Source organism: Oryx dammah, unplaced genomic scaffold, assembly GCF_014754425.2.
Source record: "Oryx dammah isolate SB20612 unplaced genomic scaffold, SCBI_Odam_1.1 HiC_scaffold_27, whole genome shotgun sequence".
Taxonomy (NCBI): Eukaryota; Metazoa; Chordata; class Mammalia; order Artiodactyla; family Bovidae; genus Oryx; species Oryx dammah.
In genome coordinates, this window is record NW_024070211.1 from 93,726,282 (window position 1) to 93,747,757 (window position 21,476).

Consider the following 21,476-nt stretch of genomic DNA (forward strand, 5'->3'; position numbering starts at 1 on the left):
ATTTTAATGCTTAATATTTTTGTCATTGCATTTTCCTACACACTGATCATCTTCAAAATCAATTAACCATCATTTCAGAAATACTGTGCCCTTATATTGTACTATACTGGAAAATATCTGAATATGTCTTAAAGTTTAAAAGAAATCACATGTCATTTGTTTCAATAATCAAAGCTGAGTATTTTCTGTCCGTTTGGTAGCACAGATGCAATATTTGACCCCCACTGTGAGGACAGAGGACATTATAACCTCCAGAATAGAATGTCTGTCGGAAACTTTGGGAGCATTGTGTCAGACTGAGGGGTGGTGCTCAGATAAGAGCCAGCAGTAGGTCTAACTGTTAGCAACAATATCTGTCCTATCATCTCATGAATCGGACATTGTCTGAGTGGAAATCAGAAGATATTGCCAAGGAGACATCAAATGTGCAGAATGTTCTGTTCTGTGTAGTACAACTTGTTAAATTTCACTCCTGTTTATATCTCAATTACTGAAAAAAGCAGGTGGGGAAAAAAATCTCATTCCTTCCTGAAGTTGAAGCTCTTAACAATTATTAGTTGGGGTTTGAATCTAGTTTAAAGAATCTAATTGGTTTCTTTAAATAGAGAGTACATATTCACCAGGAGAAGTATTTTTAGATGAATGGATATCAGTAAGATGTACAGATACAAGATACTCTCCTTTTTTAGATAAACATAGTCTAAATTCCACTCCACCAAATGAACTTTATGAACTACATGTAAACCATGTGATTCTCCTATTTAGCAAAACATTTGATTCAGTATACTGTCCCATCCAAATGCTAAACTTCAAAAGTCTATTTAGAAATGATTTTCATTTACAAAACATTATGTGTTTCTCATTGTTCACACTTTTTAGCCAAATCAAAGGATGTAAGAGAAAATAATCTGATTTTTTTTTTTTACTTGTTTTCTTGGTTATATTCCTCTACCATCCCACCTCCCCAAACTAGCCTGACTGCTTGAATATCTTCAACAACAACCATTGCTTTTTGAGTAAAGTCCAATTCCTAAGCCTCTAGACTTTACCTCCATGAGGGCAGTTACTTTGTGTGGTCATATTTGGGGCTAATATTGTCAGTGCTTGCTGTCATGCTTGTCTTTCCATAGGTACTCAGGAAATATTTGTCAGAGCAAGAATTAATGTCATAGAAAGTGAAGTGAGTGTAAGTCGCTCGGGTGCAATCAATACTGCCCTAAATAACTTGTTCTCTGTCCTCCAAGTGACCAAACTTTAAGGCCCCATCCTCAAATCTGAGGATAGTTTCTGGGGGCTAGGAATAAGGCATTGAATGACACCAAAGTTGTGCTGGAACATCACTGCTCCCTGTAATTCCTGTGTCTTAAACAAATCCTGAAATCCATCCTACTTTAGGGTGTGAAAGTGAAGTGAAAGTTGCTCAGTCGTGTCCATCTCTTCGCGAGCCCATGGACTATACAGTTCATGGGATTCTCCAGGCCAGAATACTGGAGTGGGTAGCCGTTCCCTTCTCCAGGGGATCTTCCCAACCCAGGGATTGAGTTGCAGGCAGATTCTTTACCAGCTGAGCCACGAGGGAGGCCCAAGGGAAGTCACAGCAAGGCAGTGCATTATTTGTCCTCAGTCTATTTTCCCAAGGTTATCTTCCATCACTTATCTCCACATATTCTATGTTTTAACTCAGTGAGTTTATTTTCCCTGTTCCCTGAATAAACACCACTTTCTCCATGTATTTGAAGTGCTTCGTCTCCTTAACGTGGCATGCTATCATGTCTGCTTCTTGTTCTAAGAGCCACCAGCTCAAGTGTAGTCTGTTCCTATGGTTTCTCTAATCTTATCTAGATTATTTTTGTGTTTTTAAAACTTCTTTAGTATATTGCTTGCATTTCTTTTATTTATCATTTTTCTTTTCCCTTTCAAATCACTGTAATTGGATATAGCTTTTCTTTCCTCCTTGAGGTACTTGAGTGTAAGAGATAAGAGTATATCTTAACTCGTCTTTCTTCAGTGGTACCCAGCATAGACCCTTCGATGTGCTGACGCTCAGTGAATGGTTGTTGATTGAATGGAAACATGGCTTCCTTCTCCATACTTCACTAAAGAACTGATTTATCTTTTAGTTGTTGCTTTTTCCCTAGATACCTTAAAAACTTCCCACAGCTCATGTGATTGATTAGGAATTCAATAAAACTTGGCTTTTAAAAATAGCTGAATAACTTTTGGTTTGAGATGCATGACAGGATTGAACATTGAACTGGGAGGAAGAATCTTCACTTCTGTGATTGGCTTCTCTATAAACTGATTGTATAAATTGGCATCAGAATCAATGATTACTAATATCACATGCAAAAACACCTAAAATTGTATATTTAATAATAATATGTAATAATAGGTGGTCAATAAATGTTCATTTTTTTATACTGTATTCTTTTCCTTCACTTTACTATTTTCTTCTGTCATCATATTTAAAAAATAGTAATTTTCTTAAAGTTTAACCCTTTTAAACTTCTAATTCTTTGCAAACTTTTATTACCTGGGCTTTATATCAATTCATCTTTTTTTCTTTTAGTGCCTTTGATTTCCCATATGCAAAAACTGGAAAAAAATGTATTTGCTATGTATTGATTATATAATGCAGACTAATGAGACTATAGTACTCCTAGGATGAAGTATTTGAATACAGCTATTTAAAAAAAAAAAACAAACATTATTTGTGGGCAATATCTAGCTGTTACTAGCATCTACCCACCAAGTCTCCTTCAGAATGAGTTTGTTTAAATAGAGAGGTCAGATGTAGACTCACATATGTATGGTCAATTGATTTTCAAAAAAGGTACAAAGGCAATTTACCCAAGAAAGTAAAAGCTTAGTTTTACCTAAATATCTGTATGCAAATGTGTGTGGTGTGTGTGTGTCTGTGTGTGTCTATGTGTCTGTGTGTGTGCTTAGTCATGTCTGACTCTTTGCAAACCCATGTACTGTAAGCCTGCCAAACTCCTCTGTCCATGGGATTCTCCAGGCAAGATTAGTGGAGTGGGTTGCCATTTCCTCCTCCAGTGGCTCTTCCCAACCCAGGGGGATCGAACCCATGTCTCTTGCATCTTCTGCACTGGCAGGCAGATTCTTTACCACTGAGCCCATGGCATTTGGTCCCATCTCTTTATGGCAAGTAGATGGGGAAACAATGGAAACAGTGATAGACTTTATTTTGGTGGGGGGCTCCAAAATCACTGCAGATGGTGATTGCAGCCATGGAATTAAAAGACATTTCCTTCTTGGAAGGAAAGCTATGACCAACCTAGACATCATATTGAAAAGCAGAGACATTACTTTGCCAACAAAGGTCCATCTAGTCAAGGCTATGGTTTTTCCAGTGGTCATGTATGGATGTGAGAGTTGGACTATAAAGAAAGCTGAGCACCGAAGAATTGATGCTTTTGAAGTGTGGTGTTGGAGAAGACTCTTGAGAGTCCCTTGGACTGTAAGGAGATCCAACCAGTCAATCCTAAAGGAAATTGGTCCTGAACACTCATTGGAAGGACTGATGCTGAAACTGAAGTTCCAATACTTTGGTCACCTAATATGAAGAAGTGACTCACTGGCAAAGATCCTGATGCTGGGAAATATAGAAGGTAGGAGGAGAAGGGGATGACAGAGAATGAGATGGTTGGATGATATCACTGACTGGATGGATATGAGTTTGAGCAACCTCTGGAGATTGGTGATGGACAGGGAAGCCTGGTGTGCTGCAGCCCATGGGGTCGCAAAGAGTCGGACACGACTGAGTGACTGAACTGAACTGAGCTAACTGGGAAGCCCATATGCAGATAGAGCAACTCTGTTCCCAATCACTTGCCAAACACCCAAGTTTGTCCTTCAACTAGTGACTGGATAAATTAACTGTAGTGCATCCATATAGTACTGTACTTCTCAGCCACTGGTCAGGAAGATCCCTTGGGGAAGGAAATATCAATCCACTTTAGTATTCTTGCCTAGGATTTAGCATGGACAGAAGAGCCTGGCTGGCTACAGTCCATGGAGTCGCTAGAGTCAGACATGACTTAGTCACTAAACCACCACCACTGATAAATGAAACAAAAAGCTTTCACATTCATTATGCTGAGTAGGAAAACTGGATTCAAAAGACTCTAAGCTCTATGATTATTTTTATGTGATATTCTGGGGAAAAAAATATAGAGATAGGAAACAGATCTTTCATTGCCAGTGGAAGGGAGTAGAGAGTGAAATTTTCTACACAAGAGCACCAGAGAGTCTTGTGGCGTGATGAAACTGTTTTATGTCTTGTGACGGTAGTTACACAATTGTGTTTGTTTCCAGAACAGATGGAACTATAAACCAAAAAGGGTAAATTTGGGGCTGGTGGAACGACTATTTTATATCTCTGTTTCGGTGGTGATTACATGGCTGTAACTCATAAAAGAACTATACATAAAAAATGGTAGGTTTTGCTGAATGTAAATTATGCTTCAGTTAAATAAAAAATTCTTTCTTAATCATTGGGAGAAAATTCACTTTTGGATACCTTGGGACTCAAATTACATTAGTCAATGCTAAGTGAATTCTGGTTTAAATAAATCATTAGAGGGAAGGGACCGTGTTGGCTTAACTGATGCCATTTCTGGGCCTTATTTTGGATATTTCTACCTCCGCTAAGATAGCCAAGAGGTTAAGAGTTATTGGGGGTGCTGGGTGTTTTTATTTGATGCAAAGAGTGAGTAGGCAAAGAATACTGGCTGGAAGAGCTTGCAGGAGGTATGCTGGCCTTGGCCGATCAAAATGAAACTTTCTCACTATGTGGGTTCCTTAGTGAATGGACTGAGTCAAGTCTTGCATGGCTTCCTTTTTATACTTGTGAATTCAAGAAGAGAAATGTTCTATCCTCAGAGACAAGTACATGTGAATAAACGTGAAGTAGAAAAAAGAAGACATATTTTTTAAGAGAAAAGATCTCTTATATCATCGTATTGCCTCATAGGATGACTCACTCAGTGATGCTACTTAATTCAAATTGATTTTGTTTGAAAACGAGATAATTTAGCTATTGTGAAAAATTTAAAGTAATTTTTAAAATAAAGGGAAATTGAGGCATAGCAGAAAGATAGTTACCTGTGGTCACATTGCTAATTAGTTGCCAGGTCAGCCCTTTAACATAGGATGATTCAAGAGTAAATCTCAGCCTTGTGAGTTTGCCCACATCAGATTTACATTCTTCTTACCTCCTCCAACCTATAGGACTTAAATACCTTGGGCAGATTACTTAACTTTTTGTACCACAGTTTCTTGAAATAATTATAACAATAGCTCTTACCTCTTAGGATCATTATGAAACAATGCTTGTAAATGCTTTACCCTCTGAGGCACTAGGGAAGCTTTGTAAATAATAGTGTTAGACAAATTGTTAAATAAGATTTCTTTTCAATTAAAATTGTTCTCTTTATACAGGACTATCTTGCATCCCTGCCCGAGACAGCTATCATATCTAACATCGAGTTCTTTTTCTATTAGAGTATTTAGATCTTATGTCAAAGGGTTATGGTGGTTATCGCTCAGTTGTGTCCAACTCTTTGCTATTCCATGGACTGCAGCACACCAGGCTTCCCTGTCCTTCACCATTTCCCAGAGTTTGCTCAGACTCATGTCCTTTGAATAGATGATGCCATCCAACCATCTCATCTTCTGTTGTCCCCTTCTCCTCCTATCTTCAATCTTCCTCATCATCAAAGTCTTTTCAGTTAAGCAGCTCTTTACATCTGGTGGCCAAAGTATTGGAGCTTCAGCATCAGTCCTTATAAAGAATATTCAGGGCTTATTTCCTTTATGATTGACTAGTTTGATCTCCTTGCAGACCAAGAAACTCTCAAGAGTCTTCTCCAACACCACAGTTCAAAAGCATCAGTTCTTCCATGCTCAGTCTTCTTTATGGTCCAACTCTTATATCTGTACATGACTACTGGAAAAGCCATAGCTTTAACTATATGGACCTTTGTTGGCAAAGTGTTGTCTCTGCTTTTTAATATGCTGTCTATGTTTGTCATAGCTTTTCTTCCAAGGAGCAAGTGTCTTAATTTCGTAACTACGGTCACCATCAGCAGTGATTTTGGAGCCCAAGAGAATAAAGTCTGTCATTGTTTCCATTGTTTCCTAATCTATTTGTCGTGAAGTGATGGGACTGGATACCATGATCTTTGTTTTTTGATTGTTGAGTTTTAAGCCAGCTTTTTCACTCTCTTCTTTCACCTTCGTGAAGAGGCTCCTTAGTTCCTTTTCACTTTCTGCCATAAGGGTTGTGTCATCTGCATATCTGAGGTTATTGATATTTCTGGGTAGCCTTGATTCTAGCTTGTGCTTCATTCAGCTGGGCATTTTGCATGATGTACTCTGCATATAAGTTAAATAAGCAGAATGACAATATGCAGCTTTAATATACTCCTTTCCCAATTTGGAACCAGTCTGTTGTTCCATGTCAGTTCTAAATGTTGCTTCTTGAACTGCATACAGATTTCTCAGGAGGCAGATAAGGTAGTCTGGTATTCCCATATCTTTAAGCATTTTCCAGTTTGTTGTGATCCACACAATCAAAGGCTTTAATCAATGATGCAGAAGTAGATGTTTGCCTGAAATTCTCTTGCTTTTTCTATGGTGCAACAGATGTTGGTCATTTGATCTCTGATTCCTCTGCCTTTTCTAAAACCAGATTGTACATCTGCAAGTTCTTGGGTCACATATTATTGAAGCCTAGCTTGAAGGATTTTGAGCATCACCTTGTGAGCATGTGAAATGAGCACAATTGTATAGTAGTTTGAACATTCTTTGGCATTGCCCTTCTTTGGGACTGGAATGAAAACTGACCCTTTCCAGTCCTGTGACCACTGCTGTGTTTTCCAAATTTTCTGGCATATTGAGTGCAGCACTTTCACAACATCATCTTTTAGGATTTGAAATAGTTCAGCTGGAATTCCATCACCTCCACTGTCTTTGTAGTAATGCTTCCTAAGGCCCACTTGACTTCACACTCCAGGATGTCTGGCTCTAGGTGAGTGATCACACCATCATGCTTATCTGAGTCATAAAGCTCTTTTTTGTATAATTCTTCTTTGTATTCTTGTCACCTCTTCTTAATAACTTCTGCTTCTGTTAGGTTCATACGATTTCTGTCCTTTACTGTGCCCATCTTTGCATGAAAAGTTCCTTTGGTATCTAATTTTCTTGAAAAGATCTCTAAAGTCTTTCCCATTCTATTGTTTTCCTCTGCTTCTTTGCATTGATCACTGAGGAAGGCTTTCTTACTTCTCCTTGCTATTCTTTGGAATTCTGTATTCAGATGTGTATATCTTTCCTTTTCTCCTTTGCTTTTTTGCTTCTCTTCTTTTCACAGCTATTTGTAAGGCCTCCTCAGACAACCATTTTGCCTTTCTTTTTCTTTGAGATGGTTTTGATCACCACCTCCTATAGAATGTCAAGAAACTCCATCCATAGTTCTTCTGGCATCTGTCTGTCAAATCTAATCCCTTGAATCTATTTGTCATTTCCTCTGTATAATTGTAAGGCATTTGATTTAGGTCATACCTGAATGGTCTAGTGGTTTTTCCTACTTTCTTCAATTTAAGTCTGAATTTTGCAATAAGGTGTTCATGATCTGAGCCACAGTCAGCTCCAGGTCTTGCTTTTGCTGACTCTATAGAGCTTCTCCATCTTTGGCTGCAAAGAATATAATCAATCTGATTTTAGTATTGACCATCTGGTGATGGCTATGTGTAGAGTCTTCTCTTATGTTGTTGGAAGAGGGTGTTTGCTATGACCAGTGCATTCTCTTGGCAAAACTCTGTTAGCCTCTGCCCTACTTCATTTTGTACTTCAAGGCCAAACTTGCCTATTATTTCAAGTATCTCTTGGAGTGTCAAGGGAATAGATGTTTTTAGATATTAGAGTATTTGGTTTAGTCCTTTAGAAAATTTGTGGTTTCGATTCTAAAGAAATAGGATTTAAAGAAAAGAAACTTGTGGTTTGAATCTGGGCTGAGAATGGATCAAAGACCAACATTTGGAGTCACTTTGAAGTACATGCTCTTTTTTGTTTTCTTTTTCTGACTTTTCTTTTCTTATAAAATCTGAGAGTATATGTGTTCTATGTTTTAGGTGATGATAACATTTAACACAATGGATAGATTTTCCTATTAGTGTACCTACAGGGAAACACCAGGTTCTTGACACTTCACTTTCTCCTTTTATCACTTTCTTGCATGAGGACATATATTTCCCTTTATTTCATAATCACAGTATTTTTCTTTGCTCTTATTCTCTTTGTATGAATATAGTGCATCATTTTTGCATGGAACATTTTTAATATTCACTTCTAATATTTTGTCATTTGAATTTCTATTATATGATGAAAATTTTTCTATATATGATTGTTTCCTTTTTATAGTGCAGGGTCAGTGTCTATATACATTACATTTATATTCATATTTATATAAAAGTTTCAGGTATATAGCACGGTAGTATAATTTGGCATCTGTATACACTGCAAAGTGATAAGCACAAATGTAGTTACCATTCATCATCATAAATCTGACCTCCTTCACCCATTTTTCCCACCCGCCAACCCCTTCCCCTCTGGAAACCACAAATCTGTTCTCTGTATCTATGAGGTTATTATTATTATTGTTATTACACATATGAGTGAAATCCTATGGTATTTGTCTTTCTCTAACTTATTTGACTTGTTATATACTTCAGGGTCCATCCAGGTTATTGCAAGTGACAGGATTTCATTCTGTTTTTGATGGCTGAGTAATATAATATAAATATTCACATATTCTTTATCCATTCATTGATCCATGGGCACTTAGGTTGCTTCCAAATCTTGATTGTAAATAATGTTGCAATAAATACTGAATATAGAGGTGCCTATGTCTTCTCAAATTAGTGTTTTTGTGTTCATTAGATAAATACCGAGCACTTGAATAGCTGGATCATATGGTAGTTCTATTCCATAGTTTTTTTGAAGACTATCCATACTGTTTTCAATAGTGGCTGCATCATTTTACAGTCCTCAGCAATTGTGCATGAGGGGTTTTTTTTCCTCCACATCCTCTAATGTTTGTTTATTTTTTATAATAGCCTTTCTAACAGGTGTGAGGAGATCTAATTGTGGTTTTGATTTTCATTTTCTTAATAGGTAGTAATGTTGAAAAGTTTTTCATGCATCTGTTGGCCTTCTGTATGTCTTCTTAGGAAAAATGTTTATTCAAATCCTCTGAGCATTTTTGAATTGTTTTTTTCATTGAATTGTATAAGTTGTTTGTATATTTTCATTTTTAGCCCTTTATCTGATATGGTTTCCAAATATCTTCTCCCATTCAGTAATTTCCCTTTTCATTTTCATCCTTCTCTGCAGAAGCTTTCTGGTTTCATGTTTGTTTGTGTCTGTTTTCACTTGCCTTTAGATTCAGGTTCACAGAATCATTAGTAATTTGAATATCAATAAAGTTACTGCCTGTGTTTTCTTCTAAGAATTTTTTTGTTTCAGGTACGACATTGGAGTCTTTAATCCATTTTGAGTTAATTTTTTTGTATGATATGGGATAGTGGTCCAGTTTCATGATTTTGTATGTGGTTATTCAGTTTTCCTAGCACTGTTTATTGAAGAGACTATCCTTTCTTCATTGTATGTTCTCTTATCCTTGTTGTAAATTGATTGTCCATGTATATGTGGGTTTATTTCTGAGCTCTGAGTTCTGTTTCATTGTCTCTCTTTTGTTCCAGCACCATACTGTTTGGATTATGGTAGATTTGTAGTATGGCTTAAAATTATGGAGCATGATACATTCAGCTTAGTTATTTCTCATTTTTTGGGGGGTATTCAACATCTTTTTTCTTGGTTTTCTGTTTGGTTCTCCCCCTTCCCCTGTGAATATTTTCTGTCCTTTTTTTTTTTTTTTTACTTTTTTTCCCAAAATGCTTCTGAACAAGCATGTCATGAATTTCAAGTAATATACTTTTATGCTCTGAGGTGACATTCTATGTCTCTACTATTGTCCATATGAAGAAAAAAAAAAGATGAAGAGTAATAAAAGAAACTCCACTATCAAAGTTACTGCCAGTTGATTACTTATTTTCTGTTTGAGATTTATTCATGAAATATTTTGTATTTCACTTCAGAAACCCATGTTATATTGGAAAAATGCATATATTCATTTTAAATTTTAAGGTATAAATTGTGTGCAGGCATATGCATAATTCCTCAAATTGTGTTTGTGTACAAATATTCACAAGAACGATTTCCCCTTTCTTTCACTCCCTTCTTTGCAGACAGGAACCTAAATGCTTTGTGTGTCACTCAGTCATGTCGTACTCTTTGTGAGCCACAGACTATAGCCCACCAGGCTCCTCTGTCCATGGGATTCTCCAGGCAAGAACACTGGAGTGGATTGTCATTCCCTTCTCCAGAGGATCTTCCCAACCCAGGGATCAAACCCTTGTCTCCTGCATTGCAGGCAGAATCTTTACCATTTGAATAAAGGCCTCATTCTTCCTTTTATAACATCCTTTGAGGAATGTATGTTGGTACCCAAGAGAGCAACATCTTTGTAAGAAGAAAAACCAGTCAGGCTGATCAAATTGATAAGAAAATTTTGGTAGAATTTTCTTCACAGGAAGCTTTATGAATTGAAAACTATATCCATAATAAAATAAGTAATTAGAAATTATGAGCTCATCTTAAAATGGCCTTTAAGTGTCCTGTATATTTCAGTGGGCTGTATGACATATTCAGTGTCTAATTATATTGGTAAAATGTCATGTGGAACAAATTTTGTTAAAAGTAAAAGAATTTCTATTATAACTCTTTGTAGATGTATGCCAAATTACTGTGCTTAGGCAAAGTTAAGTGGAGGCTTGATCAAGGATCTAGACTCTCTGGGTCACTAAATCCCACACAAATCTTTATCTAATTACATGATTTCTCTTATAAGTAGGAATTTTTGCCATATAACATTTTCTTTTGCTGCTTTTGTAGATACAGCTATTTCTCTGAAGCAGTAGTTCTCCCTATAAGAAGGCAAGATAGTATCTTTGATAAGTTTATCCACAGCAGGAGTCCTTCTTGAGCCACATTTTCTAGCCTGTAGCTCTTTGTTTCCTCTTTTTGTTTAAGCCAGTGTTGTTCATGGAAATACAGATTGAAATAAATATAATGCCTTTTTTATGGGAGTGAGTGTGATCAGTCCCTTAGTCATCTAGTATTTGTTTTCTGACCACAGCATTCACAGTAGTTTAAACATATTCCTTCCTCTGTAACTTGTACACATTTTCAGGGATAAAACAAATGTTTAATTATTAAAATGGGGATTAGCACATAATTCAAGTTTGCACTGAGTTTTGGCTATAAGAATGGGAGTGACTATTTGGAAGAAGTATCCTACATGTAATTTTATGGAAAAAAGTGCTCTAGATAGAAGGAAGAATTCTGTTCTGTAGAATTAAGACAGCCTTAGTAGAGGTGGTTTGCTTTAAAAAATAAGAAGGTAGGGCCTTCCCAGTGGTAGAGTGGTTAAGACTCTCTGTTTCTAAGCAGGGGACATGGCTTCAGTCTCTGGTCTGAGAACTAAGATCTCATATGCTGCAGAGATGCCAAAAATAAAAACAAACAAGAAAAGGAGTGAACTACAAAGACAGCAGAAAGGCAACTACAAAGATACAAGAGTGTCTGTATTCATAAACATATGCTTGTTAAATTTCCACAGTTTCAGATTCATTCTCATTAAGAACACTGCATTTCAAATAGGCTTTTAGAGGCTTGTGACCTCACCAGAACAAAAGCAATAGTGTATGATCTAATGGTCATTCTCCAAATTTAATGAATAATGTATCTTTCTAGTGGATCAAGTATTCTCTATTCCCTCAGGCACAGGAAATTAACTGAAATCTAAATTTGGTTGTTAAATAAACAGATTTTATCTTTTTAGTTATTATGCAATTCTGTGATAGACTTTTCTTCATGATAGAATTACTGATCCTCATAAAGATAAAAGCTTAGGTAAGAAAAATGTGTTAAACTGATTTTCTCACTATTTTTTTTTATAACTGTGCATCTTTGTCTAGTTGAAAAGAAAAATAAACCAGCTATTTTGCTGGATAAAATAATTGAAAAACATGTTGGCTAAAAGTCAATACAACTCTTAGTTTGTTTTCCAAAAATGTCCTCCAGTTTAAAAAAAAAAAAAAATCCCAGATTGATGGTACACTGTATTCACCTATAATGATTTCAGTGTTACTAGAGACTCAGGTTTATTGTATACATTACAGCAATATCTTAGTAGCATCCTTACATTTTTAATCTAAGGCAAAATTTTGATCAGCCTATCCTAGGACATAGTTAATACATTAGCTGATCAATTTAACTGTTCTGATAGCTTCAGATTCATAGATCAAGTGCTTTTTATAGTACTTAGAAAACCTTGAATTCTTGATATTTATGCTCAGATTAATTTTCAGCCTTTCTTCTTCCTATATTTAAAGTTATTGTTGATAGAGCCATCATTAAATGGGGATTTGAAATCAAGCCCATAGCTGACACTGATGATATGAACTGCTCAAATTTTAGTTAAGCTCTTAAACATGCCTTTGCGTAAAGCTCCATGACCCAGGTTCCCTGAATTTGTTATTAGTTCAGTTCAGTTCAGTCACTCAGTCGTGTCTGACTCTTTGTGACCCCATGAATCGCAGCACGCCAGGCCTCCCTGTTCATCATCATCTCCCAGAGTTCACCCAGACTCACATCCATCGAGTCGGTGGTACCATCCAGCCATCTCATCCTCTGTTGTCCCCTTCTGCTGCTGCCCCCAATCCCTCCCAGCATCAGAGTTTTTTCCAAAGAGTCAACGCTACTCATGAGGTGGCCAAAGTACTGGAGTTTCAGCTTTAGCATCATTCCTTCCAAAGAAATCCCAGGGTTGATCTTCAGAATGGACTGGTTGGATCTCCTTGCAGCCCAAGGGACTCTCAAGAGTCTTCTCCAACACCACAGTTCAAAAGCATGAATTCTTCAGCGCTCAGCCTTCTTCACAGTCCAACTCTCACATCCATACACGACCACAGGAAAAACGATAGCCTTGACTAGATGGACCTTTATTGGCAAAGTAATGTTTCTGCTTTTGAATATGCTGTCTAGGTTGGTCATAACTTTTCTTCCAAGGAGTAAGCGTCTTTTAATTTCATGGCTGCAGTCACCATCTGCAGTGATTTTGGAGCCCCAAAAAATAAAGTCTGAAACTGTTTCCACTGTTTCCCCATCTATTTCCCATGAAGTGATGGGACCGGATGCCATGATCTTCGTTTTCTGAATGTTGAGCTTTAGGCCAACTTTTTTGCTCTCCACTTTCACTTTCATCAAGAGGCTTTTTAGCTCCTCTTCACTTTCTGCCATAGGGGTGGTGTCATCTGCATATCTGAGGTTATTGATATTTCTCCCAGCAATCTTGATTCCAGCTTGTGCTTCTTCCAGTCCAGCGTTTCTCATGATGTACTCTGCATATAAGTTAAATAAGCAGGGTGACAATATACAGCCGTGATGTACTCCTTTTCCTATTTGGAACCAGTCTGTTGTTCCATGTCCAGTTCTAACTGTTGCTTCCTGACCTGCATACAGATTTCTCAAGAGGCAGGTCAGGTGGTCTGGTATTCCCATCTCTTTCAGAATTTTCCACAGTTGATTGTGATCCACACAGTCAAAGGCTTTGGCATAGTCAATAAAACAGAAATAGATGTTTTTCTGGAACTCTCTTGCTTTTTCCATGATCCAGCAGATGATGGCAATTTGATCTCTGGTTCCTCTGCCTTTTCTAAAACCAGCTTGAACATCAGGGAATTCGTGGTTCACGTATTGCTGAAGCCTGGCTTGGAGAATTTTGAGCATTACTTTACTAGTGTGTGAGATGAGTGCAATTGTGCGGTAGTTTGAGCATTCTTTGGCATTGCCTTTCTTTGGGATTGGAATGAAAACTGACCTTTTCCAGTCCTGTGGCCACTGTTGTGTTTTCCAAATTTGCTGGCATATTGAGTGCTGCACTTTCATAGCATCATCTTTCAGGATTTGAAACAGCTCAACTGGAATTCCATCACCTCCACTTGCTTTGTTCGTAGTGATGCTTTCTAAGGCCCACTTGACTTCACATTCCAAGATGTCTGGCTCTAGATTAGTGATCACATCATCATGACTATCTGGGCCATGAAGATATTTTTTATACAGTTCTTCCGTGTATTCTTGCCACCTCTTCTTAATATCTTCTGCTTCTGTTAGGTCCAGACCATTTCTGTCCTTTAATGACCCCATCTTTGCATGAAATGTTCCCTTGGTATCTCTAATTTTCTTGAAGAGATCTCTAATTTTTCCCAATCTGTGGTTTTCCTCTATTTCTTTGCATTGATCGCTGAAGAATGCTTTCTTATCTCTTCTTGCTATTCTTTGGAACTCTGCATTTAGATGCCTATATCTTTCCTTTTCTCCTTTGCTTTTTGCCTCTTCTTTTCACAGCTATTTGTAAGGCCTCCCCAGTCAGCCATTTTGCTTTTTTGCATTTCTTTTCCATGGGGATGGTCTTGATCCCTGTCTCCTGCACAATGTCATGAACTTCATTCCACAGTTCATCAGGCACTCTATCTATCAGATCTAGGCCCTTAAATCTATTTATCACTTTCACTGTATAATCATAAGGGATTTGATTTAGGTCATACCTGAATGGTCTAGCGGTTTTCCCTACTTTCTTCAATTTAAGTTTGAATTTGGTAATAAGGAATTCATGATCTGAGCCACAGTATATATATAATAGAATTTGTTATAAACTCATAATTTTTTCATGGTACTCTAGGGATTTTAGAGTGTCAAAATAATAAAAGTATTAGCATATTTATGTAATAATTTTGAAAATACTTAATTACCTATGTGTAGTAAAGCTAAAGCATTAGAAAAATTAATTCATTTTAGTCTTAGGTTGAGTTTTCATTCTTTTTTTTTTTTTTAAGGTTTTATATACTAAGTCTCTGACTACTTACAACTGAAGAAAACTTTATGAGAAAGGCAAGAAGAAAACCTATTTTTCTCAATTTTAAAACAATTATATAGTGACAGGTTGCCCAAAAATATGCAGGGAGGTCTGTGTACTTTCTTATTCTTTTCTTTTTCTCCTTTTTATTTATTATACGTTTATACAGTAGTGCCTTTAAGTGTTAGGGAAACTAAGGTGAATGCAATAGACATAGCCCTTGAAAACTTCATAATTGACTGTGAAATATAGAAATGTTAAGAGATAACTTCAATCAAATATATTAAATGTCATGCTGGAATAAAGAGAAATAGAACCATGTAATTCAGCTTTGAGAAGGCAATGTCAGCCCACTCCAGTACTCTTGCCTGGAAAATCCCATGGATAGAGGAGCCTGGTAGGCTGCAGTCCATAGGATCACTACGAGTTGGACACAACTGAATGACCTCACTTTCACTTTTCATTCTCATGCATTGGAGAAGGAAATGGCAACCCACTCCAGTGTTCTTTCCTGGAGAATCCCAGGGATGGCGGAGCCTGGTGGGCTGCTGTCTATGGGGTCACAGAGTCGGACACGACTGAAGTGACTTAGCAATTCAGCTTTGGAGCCAAGATGGGATTAGTGAGAAAATATAAGAGAGAGTAATCACAAGATAAATCTATATGTTTTGTTTGTTTGAAGCAAATGTATAGAAATATTTGAGTAGAATTACTCAAAAAATCTTTTCTGTGGTAAAATTGTAGTATATTATGATTTCAATACCATTTGGATATTCAATGTCATTAACCTACAGAATAAATGTTTATTAGAAAAAAATACTTTTAGGGTATCTAACAATTTTGGAAACACTCAATATATTTCTTTTGCATGTATTAATGTATCAATTCATTCACCAAATATGTATTAAATATTTGCTTAATTCCAGTCATTTCATTTGATTTATAGGAGGCCATACATAATATATGGAATACATAAATGATATGTAAAGTTTTAAGACAGTAATTCTTGTGGCACAAAGAGAAAAGAGTGGGTGATAGGGAATGGTTGGATAAGAGACATCTTACAAATGCTAAGTAGAGGTCTGGGTAGACCCCTTGAAATGTTAACAATTAAGGAAATATATAAAGTTTGTTTTGCAATTTTTTATTTATTTTTTTGTGTAATAAAGTTTTATTAAAGTATAAAAGAGAGAGAGAAAGCTTCTGACATAGGCATCAGAAGGGAGTAGAAAGAGTACCCCCTTGTTAGTGTTAGCAATGAAGTTATATACTCTCCAATGAATCCAAAAAATGTCTGGAGGTTGTAAAGACCTCACCAGACCTACTCCCATAATTTACATTTTAAGATAACAGAATTAGCCAGAAGTTTTAATCCAGAGACTGTCCTCAGGCAGAATACATTATTGTTATATAATCCTTGTAAAGAGCAGGTCTACTCCCATAATTTACAGAATTAGCCAGAAGGTTTAATCCAGAGACTGTCCTCAGGCAGAATACATTATTATTATATAATCCTAAGGAATGTAGAGGAGGGAAAAAAAGTTTGTCCGTCCTTCTTCTTTGAGAATTCCAGACCCCTCTCTCCTTGGGGACCCCTAGACTTCTTATCAACCTGCCTAGGAAATGACTCTCTCATTTCCCCCTTTTCTTTTAGGAGAATTATGTTGCCTAGGGAAAAGGGGCATCGTTCTCATTCCATAACTGCTTCAGAGCTGAGAAGGGGCATTGTCCCTAAACTGGTGAGGCAACATATTCTCCTAATCCTCATATTGAGGATATCTGATCCAGGGGCCCCAAATAGTAGTTGGAGGAAGGTGCAGCAGTAGCAGGAGTTTGAGCAGCCATTTGTAACTTAAAAGCTTTCATGCAGCTAGAAACAAATCCAGTTATACAGTTACAGATGTAAGGCAACATAGTCATTAAAACAAGTTAAAATCAAAAGTCACATTATGTCCATGGTTAAAGTGCAACATGTTGCACCAGTCTATTTTAGCGTTGGTAGATGTCATCAGATGAAGAAGAGGCATCGCATGTGATTGTTGTCTTTTAAAGTTGAGATTTCCAGGCAGTAAGCATAGCCAGTGTAAAAGTGGCATCATGCCTGCTGTATTTGTGGGGCAGCAAGGAAACCAGTTTGGCTAGAGGAGAGAGAACATGTTGCAAATTGATAGGCAGTGAGTTTTGAGAGATAATAGGGAAATAAATCACATAGGGCCTTTTAAGCAAGTGTAGACTTTGGTTTCACTCAAAGTAAAACACATTGCAGAGTTTTGAGAAGTGTAACATAGTCTGTCTTACTTTTAAAGGGATTGCTCTGGTTAGTGTGTTAAGAGATACTGAGTGACCAGATAGAACCAATAGTGCCATTTGGAAGGCTATTATAGTAATCTAGGTGAGAGGAGAAGGTAGTTCAGATGAAGATGGAGCAGTGGAGGAGGTGACGAGTAGTCAGGTTATATTTGAAGTCAGAAGCAATAATTTTTTGCTGATAAATAGGATTTGAGGTATAAGACAGAGATAGACTTTAGGATGACTCTGAGATTTTGAGACCGAGCAACTAGAAGATGGAGTTAACATAAACCAAATTAAAGAAAATGTCCCCTTTTGCCTAATCCACCGATATTAATATTCAGTGGTAGAATTCAGGTAGATTTTGTTAAAGAATATGAAAAATATAATTTGAAAATGGAGGTAAGATAAAAATTAGGGAAAATAGCAATGTTTTGTATTTAAATTGCTTTTAGATAACTTTGACCCTTTCTTTCCCTTGCATGATCTTTAGGATCTTAACCATGGCTGAAAGGAGAGTGATAAAGTTTGAGTGATAATGCTTTAAAATACAAATGATCAGAAATAGCACACTTTATTTTGTTCTTAAGGCATTGCTTCTGACATCTATATATAAATATTTAATCCCTACCTAACTATATATGCACTGATACATCATGCTACCCTAGAGAAATCTTTCGAGAAAACATATGATACTATCTTCACCCAGTAAAATTAGTTTCATCCATTTTTTTTGTCTGTGAAACTGACCATGTAGATATTTCAAAATGATTAATGTTTCATACTGCTTGAAACTGACTGGAGCTGACTTTTGGCTCAGATTATCAGCTTCTCATAGCAAAATTCAGGCTTAAACTGAAGAAAACTGGGAAAAACAATAGGCCAGCCAGGTATGACTTAAATCCCATATGAATTTTCAGTGGAGGTGACAAATTGATTCAACGGACTAGATCTAGTGAACAGTGTGCCTGAAGAACTATGGACAGAGGTCCATAATATTGTATCAGTTCATTTCAGTTCAGTCGCTCAGTCGTGTTTGACTCTGCGACCCCATGAATCGCAGCACACCAGGCCTCCCTGTCCATCACCAACTCCTGGAGTTCACTCAGACTCATATCCATCGAGTCAGTGATGCCATCAGCCAGCTCATCCTCTGTCGTCCCCTTCTGCTCCTGCCCCCAATCCTTCCCAGCATCAGAGTCTTTTCCAATGAGTCAACTCTTCACATGAGGTGGCCAAAGTACTGGAGTTTCAGCTTTAGCATCATTCCTTCCAAAGAAATCCGAGGGTTGATCTCCTTCAGAATGGACTGGTTGGGTCTCCTTGCAGTCCAAGGGACTCTCAAGAGTCTTCTCCAATACCACAGTTCAAAAGCATCAATTCTTCGGCGCTCAGCCTTCTTCACAGTCCAACTCTCACATCCATACATGACCACAGGAAAAACAATAGCCTTGACTAGACAGACCTTTGTTGGCAAAGTAATGTCTCTGCTTTTGAATATGCTATCTAGGTTGGTCATAACTTTTCTTCCAAGGAGTAAGCGTCTTTCAATTTCATGGCTGCAATCACCATCTGCAGTGATTTTGGAGCCCAAAAATAACGTCTGACACTGTTTCCACTGTTTCCTCATCTATTTCCCATGAAGTGATGGGACCAGATGCCGTGATCTTAGGTTTTTGAATGTTGAGCTTTAAGCCAACATTTCACTCTCCACTTTCACTTTCATCAAGAGGCTTTTTAGTTCCTCTTCACTTTCTGCCATAAGAGTGGTGTCTTCTGCATATCTGAGGTTATTGATATTTTCTCCCAGCAATCTTGATTCCACCTTGTGCTTCTTCCAGCCCAGCATTTCTCATGATGTACTCTGCATATAAGTTAAATAAGCAGGGTGACAATATACAGCCTTGACGTACTCCTTTTCCTACTTGGAACCAATCTGTTGTTCCATGTCCAGTTCTAACTGTTGCTTCCTGACCTGCTATAGGTTTCTCAAGTGGCAGGTCAGGTGGTCTGGTATTCCCATCTTTTTCAGAACTAGGAGATGGCAAATAAAACCATCCCAAAGAAAAACAAAAGCAAGAAGGCAAAATGTTTATCTGAGGAGGCCTTTACAAATAGTGGAAGAATAAAGAGAAGTGAAAAGTAAGCCAGAGAGGGAAAGGTACATCCAATTAAGTGCAGAGTTCCAAAACTAGCTGGAAGAGACAAGAAGGCCTTCTTCAATGAACAATGCTTAATAATAGAAGAAAACAACAAAAGTTGAGAGGCTAGAGAGCTCTTCAGGACAACTGGAAACATCAAGGGAGCATTCCACCCAAAGATGGGCACAATAGAGGATAAAAATGGTAGAGACTAGAAGACACTAAAGAGATCAGGATGGAAAGAATTCATGGAAGAACTATATAACAAAGTTCTTAATGAACTGCATTACTATGATGGTGTGGTTAGTTTCCCAGAGCCAGATATTCTGGTGTGAGAAGTCAAGTGGATCATAAGAAGCACTGCTGTTAATAAAGCTAGTGGATGGGATGAAATTCCAGCAGAACTATTCAGATCACTAAAGGAGGATGCCATCAAGATTTTGCATTCATTATGTCAGCAAATCTGGAAGATCCGGCAGTGGACACAGAAGTGGAAAGTCAATCCTCATCTCAGTTCCCAAGAAGGGTAATACCAAAGAATGTGCTAACTGTCGGACAGTTGTACTCATCTCCCATGCTAGTAAGGTCATGCTTAAAATCTTGCATGCTAGACTTCAACATGATGTGAACCAAGAACTTCCAGATGTCCAAGCTGGGTATAGAAAAGGAAGAGGAACTAGAGATCAAACTGCCAACATTTGCTGGACTATCGAGAGAGCAAGGGAATCTCAGAAAAAAACATCTACCTCTGTTTCATTGACTACGCTAAAACCTTTGACTGTGTGGATCATGACACACTGGGAAGCTCTTAGAGAGATGTGAATACCAGAACATCTTACTTGTCTCCTGAGAAACCTATATGCAGGTCAAGAAGCAACAGTTAGAACTCTGTATGGAGCAACAGATTGGACCAAGACCGAGAGAGGAGTATGACAGGGCTGTCTGCTGTCACCCTGCTTGTTTAACCTGTAAGCTGAGCACATCATGAAAAGTGCCGAGCTGGAATAGTTACAAGCTGGAATCAAGACAAGTGGGGGAAACAACAACCTCAATATGCAGATGATACCACCCTAATGGCAGAAAGCAAAGAGTAACTAAAGAGCCTCTTGATGAGGGTGAAGGAGGAGAGTGAAAGAGCTGCCTTAAGACTAAATATTAAAAAAAAAAAAAAAAAAAGATCATGGCATCCAGCCCCATTACTGAATGGCAAATAGAGGGGGAAAATGTGGAAGTATGACAGATTTCCTCTTCTTGTGCTCTAAAATCACTGTGGATGGTGACTACAGCCATGAAATCAGAAGACAGCTGCTGCTTGGCAGGAAAGCAATGACAAAGCTAGACAGTGTGTTGAAAAGCAGACATTACTCTGCTGACAAAGGTCTATATAGTCAAGGCTATGGTATTCCCTGACTTCCCTAGTGGCTCAGATGGTAAAGAATGTGCGTTCAATATGAGAGACCTGTGAAAGCTGGACTGTAAAGAAAGCAGAACACTAAAGATTTGAAGCCTTTTAACTGTTATACTGGAGAAGACTGCTGAAAGTCCCTTGGACAGCAAGGAGATCAAAACAGTCAATCTTAAGGGAGATCAACCCTGAATATTCCCTGGAAGGACTGATGCTGAAGCTATAGCTCCAGTATTTTGGTCAATTGATGCAAACAGAAGATTCATTGGAAAAGTCTCTGATGCTGGGCAAGATCGAGGGCAGAAGGAGAAGAGGATGTCAGAGGATGAGATGGCTGGATTGATCTCCGATGCAATGAACGTGAACTTGGGCAAACTCTGGGAGATGGTAAGGGACAGAAGGCCTGGTGTGCCACAGTCAGTGGAGTTGCAAAGAGTTGGACATGACTTGGCAACTGAACAACAATGACGCTTTCTTAACATAAATTAGTTTCATCCATTTTTCATCTGTGAAACAGTCCATGTAGATATTTTAAAATGATTAATGTTCCATACTACTTCACTGCTTCTATTAATAATTG

The 21,476-nt window shown here is 37.6% G+C and overlaps 1 protein-coding gene across 5 annotated transcripts in view; it reads left to right on the forward strand.

Moving 5' to 3' along the window:
* Positions 1-21,476, forward strand: part of GALNT13 (polypeptide N-acetylgalactosaminyltransferase 13) — a 645,011-nt gene that overhangs the window by 181,537 nt on the left and 441,998 nt on the right. The gene's annotated exons all lie outside the window — the stretch shown is intronic.